Below are 8,436 nucleotides of genomic sequence, written 5' to 3' on the forward strand. Positions count from 1 at the left end.
GCCATGTGGGAGGCTTTGCCGCCGGCAGAGCACGCCAAAATAGAGGCAGAGAAGAAGGCCGAGGAAGAGAAGCGCGCTGCGGAGCAAGCTGCCTGGCAGGTCTATGTCGCGTCCGAGAGAGTCACGCAATTGGCTCTTTGGCAGAAGGCTCATGCAAGGGCTGTGACGGTGGTGGAGGACGCCCGTGCCAAAGCCTTGAGTGCAGTCAGGCCCAAGCGCCTCTTCTACGCTTGGCGATACGTGGAGCGGGTGCATGCTTCCAGCAAGGAGGAGTACCTGGTGGCGCCGGATCACCACACAGGTGAGATTGTGCTCGCCCGCCGGCAAGCCGCCAATCAGCACCTCCCAAGTTGCGAGGCTGAGGAAGAGGCTTTGTGTCAGCACGCTGGGAAATGTCCGCGCGCTAGGGCACTCATGGCGCGCCGCAAGCGCTCCTGCGAGCGCCGTGGCTTTTAGTATGGAGTATAATTTAGTTTCGTAAAGTGATCTCATTAGTTTTGGGATGCAAATGATAAATCCCGAACATTTGGGAATTATTAGCGTCCTTAATTAAGTATGTAAGAGGGAAAGTTTGGAAACCTTGTGTATCCGTACGCATTTTGTAAGTAGGTGCATACAACACAAACTTTAGTACTATATACTATCGCACTACACGTCTCTCTATATATATTCTTGCAGACTGTGCTACTCCCTCCGTCCAGGTGAATAAGTAATCTTTGGTTGTGCACCGTGATCATGTAGGAGGGAAGACTTTATACACCTAGACGGAGGGAGTACTACTATTACTTATGTACGGGCAGATGCATGTTTTAACATTACGATGCGGTTTTTGTAAAATTAGAAAAACAGCACTAGTCAAGCTTGTGAAATGATTCAATGCAAAACAAATGCAAAAATGCTCATTTGATTGTTTACTTTTAGCCTCCTTCTCTGTGGTTATTTCTCTGTCGTACTTTGTACGGAGTATCTAACTTGTTGAAAAGGCATGCAAATTCCCGAACCGCTTCCTACATCTTGTATCGAATTTTTTGCCTAACAAGTTGTGCCGTGCAATTGGAATTCCAACTTGAGTACTAGTACTACTAGTAGGAGTACCAGGGGACAGTTTGTTTAGGCTTCTAGATTAGTAGTAATCCCTTTACTACTAGCTCTGTCCTGGTTTATTGGTCCCCATTGTAATCTATGTCAAATTTTGATCATAAATTTAACTAATGAAATGTTTGTGATGTCACATGCACTAACATTTTATCAGTTAAATCTTTGGTCAAAATTTACCACAAATTACAATGGTGACGAATAAACCAGGACAGAGGTACTCCCTCCATTTTTGTATACAAGGCCACCATAAAAAATACATTTTGCATCTATACAAGGCCACCAACAGTAATCGAGACAAATATTAATGATGTTTCCTCGTACTAGTAACCCGTGGCTTAATTCCTAGCATGCATGTAGTGGATGATAATGACAAACTCATCTACTTCCTCTCTCACGGCCACTCAATTTCTTCTAATGTGCATGCACCCTATTAATTAACCCGGTGAACGAGAAAATAAATTGACTTGTAAAGCACACATTGATTTTTATCTTGGTACCTGTAATTTGAGTTTGTGGCCTTGTATATAAAAATGAAGGGAGTACTAGTAGTACTACCTCCGTCCGGGTTTATTGGTCCCCATTGTATTTCGTGCCAAATTTTGACCATAGATTAAACTAACAAAATGTTCACGCATGTCACCAAACATTATATTTTTGAAAACTATGTTCAAATACGAATCCAATGAAATAATTTTTATTGACATGCATTAACATTTTTGTTAGTTAAATCTTTAGTCAAAATTTGACACAAACTACAAAAGGGACCTACAAACCAGGACGGAGGTAATAGTTTAGAAGCCCAAATAAATGAGTGAGGCGCCTTAATGTTACTCTCCACTGTGGCTAGTCTTATGGGAAAAGCTGGGGAAGAGACGGCTTATTTTTTAAGCCGCCAAAAGAACTGGCCCTAGGAGTAGTAGCTAGGGATACTAGGAGTAGTAGCTAGGGATCGAGTGTGCGAGATGAACCGGAGAAAGTAAATGCAGAGAGATGAAATGCAAAAAAGATGGAGGGATGTGATGGTTGCCTGTTCGTTTATTTTACCAGGCCACTTATTACTGGCAGTGGTCAGGTTTTGTGATATGATGGCTTTACTGCCGCGCCACAAGCGGGGTTAGACTCCCGTGCAGCGCCGCCCTCTACACTTGTACTACATCAGTCGTGGTTTATTAGTCCCCCATTGAATTTGACTGAAGATTTAACTGACAAAATGTTAGTGCATGTCAACAAAAACTATATCGTTGGATTCATATTTGAACATAGTTTTGAATGATATAATTTTAGGTGACATGCCTCAGCATTTATCATACTATATATAATGTTAGTTCAATTTTTGGTCGTATTACTCTACTCAAGCAAGTTAGGGCATAGTAGTAGGTACTGTAGGGAGTACCAGTACTGTGATCACTCAAGCAAGTTGTCTGGCATCAATATGACCCTACACTGCTGGTATGTGTCTCGTAAGTCAAGCGGCATGCTGTAATCATCATCACCTGTCCACTTCCCGCAGCACATATTCGCTTCTCCATCTTTGTCTGCACATAATCTCGTCCAATCTTCCATCCCCGCTAAGGCGCCTCCCCCCCTCGTCCGAAACCCAAGAACTAACAATGGAAGAACCGAGCAGCGTCCGCCGAAAGAGTGGCTGGAATTCGCTCCCCAGAGAGGTTATCAAGCTCATTGTTTCATGTGTGGACAATCTCAGTACCATGCCGCTCGCCGTGTGCTCGTCGGGGTTGTACCGTTTACTCAAAGCCCTCAGGCCGGAGCTTTTTAAGCCAGCTCCTTGCTTGCTGATGCTGCCTGATCTTCAGAAACGGCGTGTCACGCAGCATAACAATCGTAGGGTGGCGAGCATCAGCCCCCTTGATTGCGATCCGATCCCCGTCACCCTCAACTACATTAACAGTATGTACTGGGTCGGCATGAACACGTCTTGGATGGTGCTCCTCGACGGTGGCAGCAGCTAGATGCTCGTGGAGGTCTACACCCGGCGATTGATCCCCCTTCCTTCGATTAACACTGCACTGCTTTGGCACCATGGCCCAGAATACTCGGAATCTTATAGTAGCCAACATGATACCAAGTTTGATTTGCTCAAGGTTGTAATCTGCCAAGTGCCCACAAGATCTGCGAATTATAAAGACTTCAGGCTAATTGCATTCTTCAACCATGGTCTTGCCTATCCGATAGGTCACTGCGATAAGTGGATAAATCTGCATGTCCATCGCAGGATCATACATCCTCCATGGTTCTTTGATGCCATTAAACACAAGGGATTCATTTACGCTGTCGACTCCTTCTATGGCTGGACGTATTGCTGGCCTATTCCAGTCATCGCTACAATCGGCTGTTACAGCAGTATGTTACTTTCCTATGATATCATGATGGCTTGCTTATATTACTGTCAACATTTACTGAAAAAATATTCATGCTCATAACATGTTGTTCTTAAGATTGACTACATCAAGAGCCCTTTTTTATTTGACTCCAACTTGATATGATGTTGTAGGCCGCCTGGTGTCCATACCCTTCCTAATCCCAGAACCTTTCAAAGAAAAGCGGCATGGCAGTTGCAGGTGGTTCCTGGCTCGATCACACGACGGCGAACGATTGATGATCGTTCGCATGTACCGGACGTGTTGTTTCATAGAATACAATCACAGTCACTACAAGGTCTTTGAGCAGGATCCCAGCTTCTCTGTGCCTTCAGGAATTTTTGAGTGGAGGCTGGTAAGTAGCCTTGGTACATGCTCTCTGTTTGTCAGACTAAATTATCCGATTAACCAGGAGATAACATACGGCAAGGATCATGATGGCAGCGCGGTTTCGTTCATCAGGTAAAACTATGTGTACACAGTGTACCATGTGTCTCTGCATGCACCATACCATGATATGTGCCGCCACGCTCTGCAGCCCAAAGTAGGAGAGAGGGTCGCAAGTATCAGACTTCGACCTGCTGGCTGGAGTTTCCCCCGTCACGCACCCATCTGGCTCAAGTCATCAGCCAATCTCCACAGTTTAATAAGTAGTAACATCTAACTCAGCCAGTTAGTTAGATGCGTACACTTGGTGTAGTAGGATCTTTATTCAGTTTGATGCATACACTTGTTCTTTTTTGGTAGCCCTTTTGTAATAATGGATAATGTTTGGTTTGGAAGAGAGAGTTGCGTCTTCACTCTTCTGGCCTGCTTACTACTTCTGTTGCACCCCCAGCCCTGGTTGCTGCTGCTGTTTTCAATGTACAATCAATAGTATATTTCATCTGTAGGTTGAATAAATGTGTTGTTAGAACGACCAACACAATGTTTTGAAAGTCGTTGCACGGTTCGATCCTTAGTGCCCCGTACCGTACGTAACGCATACTATTTTTCGTATGGAACACATTTTACACTTGTTGATAACAGGCAGCCCACTGATGAAGGCCCAATAGAGGAGCCCATAATTAACTGGAAGGGAGGCTCTCACATGAATCCGGCCCAGGTACATGCTCATGGTCCCCTAAACATAAATAAGTAAATAAATAAATAAAGCTAAATGCTCATGCACCAGTTCTTTAAATTCATGATTTAACAGGAGGATATTATTTCCTATGATAGTGTCGTTAGATTCAGTCGATATTATTCTCAGGCGAAGATAGCGACCAGTCTTCTTTCTCCCAGCATTTTCTTCCTGGAACCAGCGGACCCATGCAAATCGTAGTCAACATCTTAAATACTTCCGGTCCATTTTTATTTTTCAATAAGAATGTCCAACCCAGCCCAGCACATTGACGATAGCACTTTATCCTCCGCCTTGGTGCGCTCGCCCCGGCGCTGCTGTCCGGCCCTGTCAACATAGTTTTTTTCGAAACGGTCCCTGTCAACATAGTGAATCGGGAGAGAACTGTAGTTGTGAGTATGACAGTACGGACCCACCAGGTCCACTCCCGAACACAAGCAAGCGCCTCTTTTACTACTCAGATGCACCCCCTCATTTTTTTACTCTAATCTACCCTGCTGATATCCGGGACCCACATCATTTTTAACGTATAGTCAATTAACGACAGAATTGCACAATTTTTTTTGAGTAGTAATTCAGAGGAGCAGGCTATAAACTGGGTTGTGCGGTCTCTGTGGCCCATCTAACAAGATGACCAGCCCAGCAGTTTTTTCTTTGGGAAAAAAGGTAGCCCAGTATTTCTTTTTGAAGAATACCCAACCTAGGCCTATTTGTTTTCTTCGACTTACTGGGCTACAAATCTTTCAAGACGAGGAGGGATGCATTCCGGCCTGGCCAAAGAATATGGTCAGTGACTGTTAAAAGTAATATCAAAGGGGTTGAAAATTCCAAAAAAAATTATAGCAAATGGGATATTAGTTTCTTTTTTTGTTTTTGTTCTTCACTGATATTTTATAGTATTTCATTGGATTTAACATGACATAGTACTAATTTATTTTTAAATTTGTTTTAGTATACCTACTAATTTTTGGATTAAGAATATTTTGTTCCCCGACCAAAATTTGTGAATTTTTAAAATTTCGCACATATTTAGTTTATTTTTTTAACCCTGGTACTGACCAGAAAATGGGCAGCAATTCTAAAAATGGAAAATGGGCTGCAATAATTTCTATATGAATTAGAAAATGAGTAAAAATTACAAAAATAATAGCAAATGGGCTGTACACGCCACAGATTTCGAGGCTGACTTGTTTACGCAAGGCTTTGTTAGTCAACACACGATTCTAGCAACAGTGACTGGTTGATGTCCATGCAACGGCCGACGTGCTTCTTCAATCTCTGATCTTCCTGCTCCAGCCGCCTAAACTAGCGCCGGCGAGACTGACTGCTCCCTCCTCTTGTGGCCCGCTATGATGCCACGCAGGCTTCCCCGGCTCACCCTACTTCCTCCGCTGGCCTCGCCGCACGCAATCAACGGCCTCCTTATTACGTGAAAAAAATGATTCCTTTCACTGAGATCTAGGGCGCACAGGTTGGGAGGCTAACCTGTGGGCCTACTAAGTTGACGCGTACGCAAGGCTTATCAACTTAGTCAACAATTGATTGTAGCAGCAGTAACCATTGGATTTGAATCGAACAGTCCTGCTGCTTCTTCAAGTGCTGCTCTTCTTGCACCAGCCGCCCAAACTAGCGTCGGCGAGACTGGCTACTCCTGCCTCCAGTGGCCGGTTGTGCTGCTGTTGAGGCCTCACCGCCCCTTACTACTCCAACCGCTAGCCAGGCCCTGCGGCGACGGCAGCCTCACACCGCAGCCGAACGAGTGAACCCTCGTACTCCTCTCCGCGTGGGCATCCACTGCCATGTCTTCCCCCGCTCCGCGGCGTCCCCTTCCTAGGCCTCGCCGTCGCCCACCACCCTGGTGCTCTCGGCGCGGCGTGGTCAACGTGGTCATGGAACGACTTCCATCGGACGTGGACTGTACGTGGAGAGGCTGACAACTAGGTCCATGGCAGCACACAAGGAAATGCCTCCTTATTACGCGCAAAATAAAGATTCCTCCAGCTGACATCTGGGACCTACCGGAAGGGCCTCTGTATTTCGCGAAAAAAATGTCCCCCCCGCTGACAGGTCGGACCCACCAGCTATATCTTCGCACGCAAGGAAGTGTCTCCTTATTATGCACAAAAAAATGAATACCCCCCTGCTAGCTGGGACCCACCATAGTGGGTGGCTGACTTGTGGGCCTACTAAGTTGACGGGGACGGAGGGCTTTGTCAACTTAGTCAATACTCCAGTGACCGTATGATATCCATCCAATGGCCATAGTGCTTCTTCAACCTCTGGTCTTCTTGCTCCAGTCACCCAAAGCAGCGCCGGTCGTGCCGCCTGCTCCTGCCTCCCGTGGCCGGCTGTGCTGTCGCGGAGGCCTCACCGGCCCCATATTACACCCACCGCTGGCCAGGCCATCCCTCTACTCACCCACACCCCCTGTTATTCTGCGGCGATGGCAGCCTCACACCGCAGCCGAATCAGTGAACCCTCGTACTCCTCTCCGTGTGGGCATCCACTGCCGCGTCTTCCCCAGCTCCGCATCATCCCCTTCCTAGGCCTCGCCGTCGTCCACCGCCGTGGTGATCTCGGTGCAGCGTGGTCAACGTGGTCAAGGAATGACTTCCATCGGACGTGGACTGTACATGGAGAGGCTAACAGCTGGGTCCACGGCCGCAGCAAGGGAGTGCCTCCTTATTACGCGGAAAATAATGATACCTCCACCTGACAGTAGGGACCCACCGGACGGGCCACTATATTTCGCGAAAAAAACGTTTCCCCCCTGACTGCTGGGACCCACCAGCTACATCTTCCCACCCAAGGAAGTGCGCCCGGGCAAAAAAAACGATTTTCCCCCCTGACTGCTGGGACCCACCAGCTACATCTTCGCACGCAAGGAAGTGTCTGACAGTCGGGACCCACCTAGTCGAAGCGTACGTAGCGTTGTCATTCTGGTCGCGAATGTGTACGTACATATAGAATGGTCGATGTAGAGGCGCGCACGTGTCGTAGTAGAGGCGCACGTTTCGTAGTAGAGGCGCGCACGTAGCATGTACACGTACGTACATCGGCCAGTGTGCAAGAAAGAATATACGGCCACGTACGTACATACGAGCGGCGTCTCGAACGCCTACTCACGCATACGTATGGCCAGGGATCGTGTACATGGTTGGGTCGGAACGGAGAAACAGCGTCGCTGTCGTGTTCATGGGGAGCGAACCGGCTGGGTCGGAACGGAATGCATCGTCGTGTTCATCGGGAGGGCTTGGACGGAACAGGTGATGGAAACGAGGCCTGGCGTACCGCATAATGGAGGAAACAGCCTTGTGTTCGACCGGCCATGTTCGAAACAGGATCATGTTCATTGGGAGGGGTCTGGCATACTGCAAAACGGAGGAAACAGGCCTCCTATGGTCGAAACGGGGGTCCTGTTGATCGGGAGGGGTGTGGCGTACCGCAAAACGGACAAAACGGACTTGTGTTGGAGTGCTTCGGTCGAAACACGGGTCCTGTTCATCGGGAGGGGTGTGGCATACTGCAAAACGGGACTCCACGGGATACTGTTCATCTCCACCGTCGACCTCCTCCAGCCTCCATGGTCTACTATTCATCCACTATCGACCTCCTCCAGCCTCCACCTGCGACTGTTCATCCACGGGCTCCTGTTCATCCAGCCTCCACCACGCGCTACTCCACCGGCTATTGTTCAACCACCCCTCTCCACGGGCTCCTGTTCAACCACCCCTCCATGGGCTACTATTCATCCACCCCTCCATCATCTACTGTTCATCGAGCCCTCCACGGGGTCGTCCTGTTCATCCAGCCCTCCACGGGGTCCTATTCATCCAG

The sequence above is a fragment of the Triticum dicoccoides genome, chromosome 3B (assembly GCF_002162155.2).
Source record: "Triticum dicoccoides isolate Atlit2015 ecotype Zavitan chromosome 3B, WEW_v2.0, whole genome shotgun sequence".
In the NCBI taxonomy this organism is placed as follows: Eukaryota; Viridiplantae; Streptophyta; class Magnoliopsida; order Poales; family Poaceae; genus Triticum; species Triticum dicoccoides.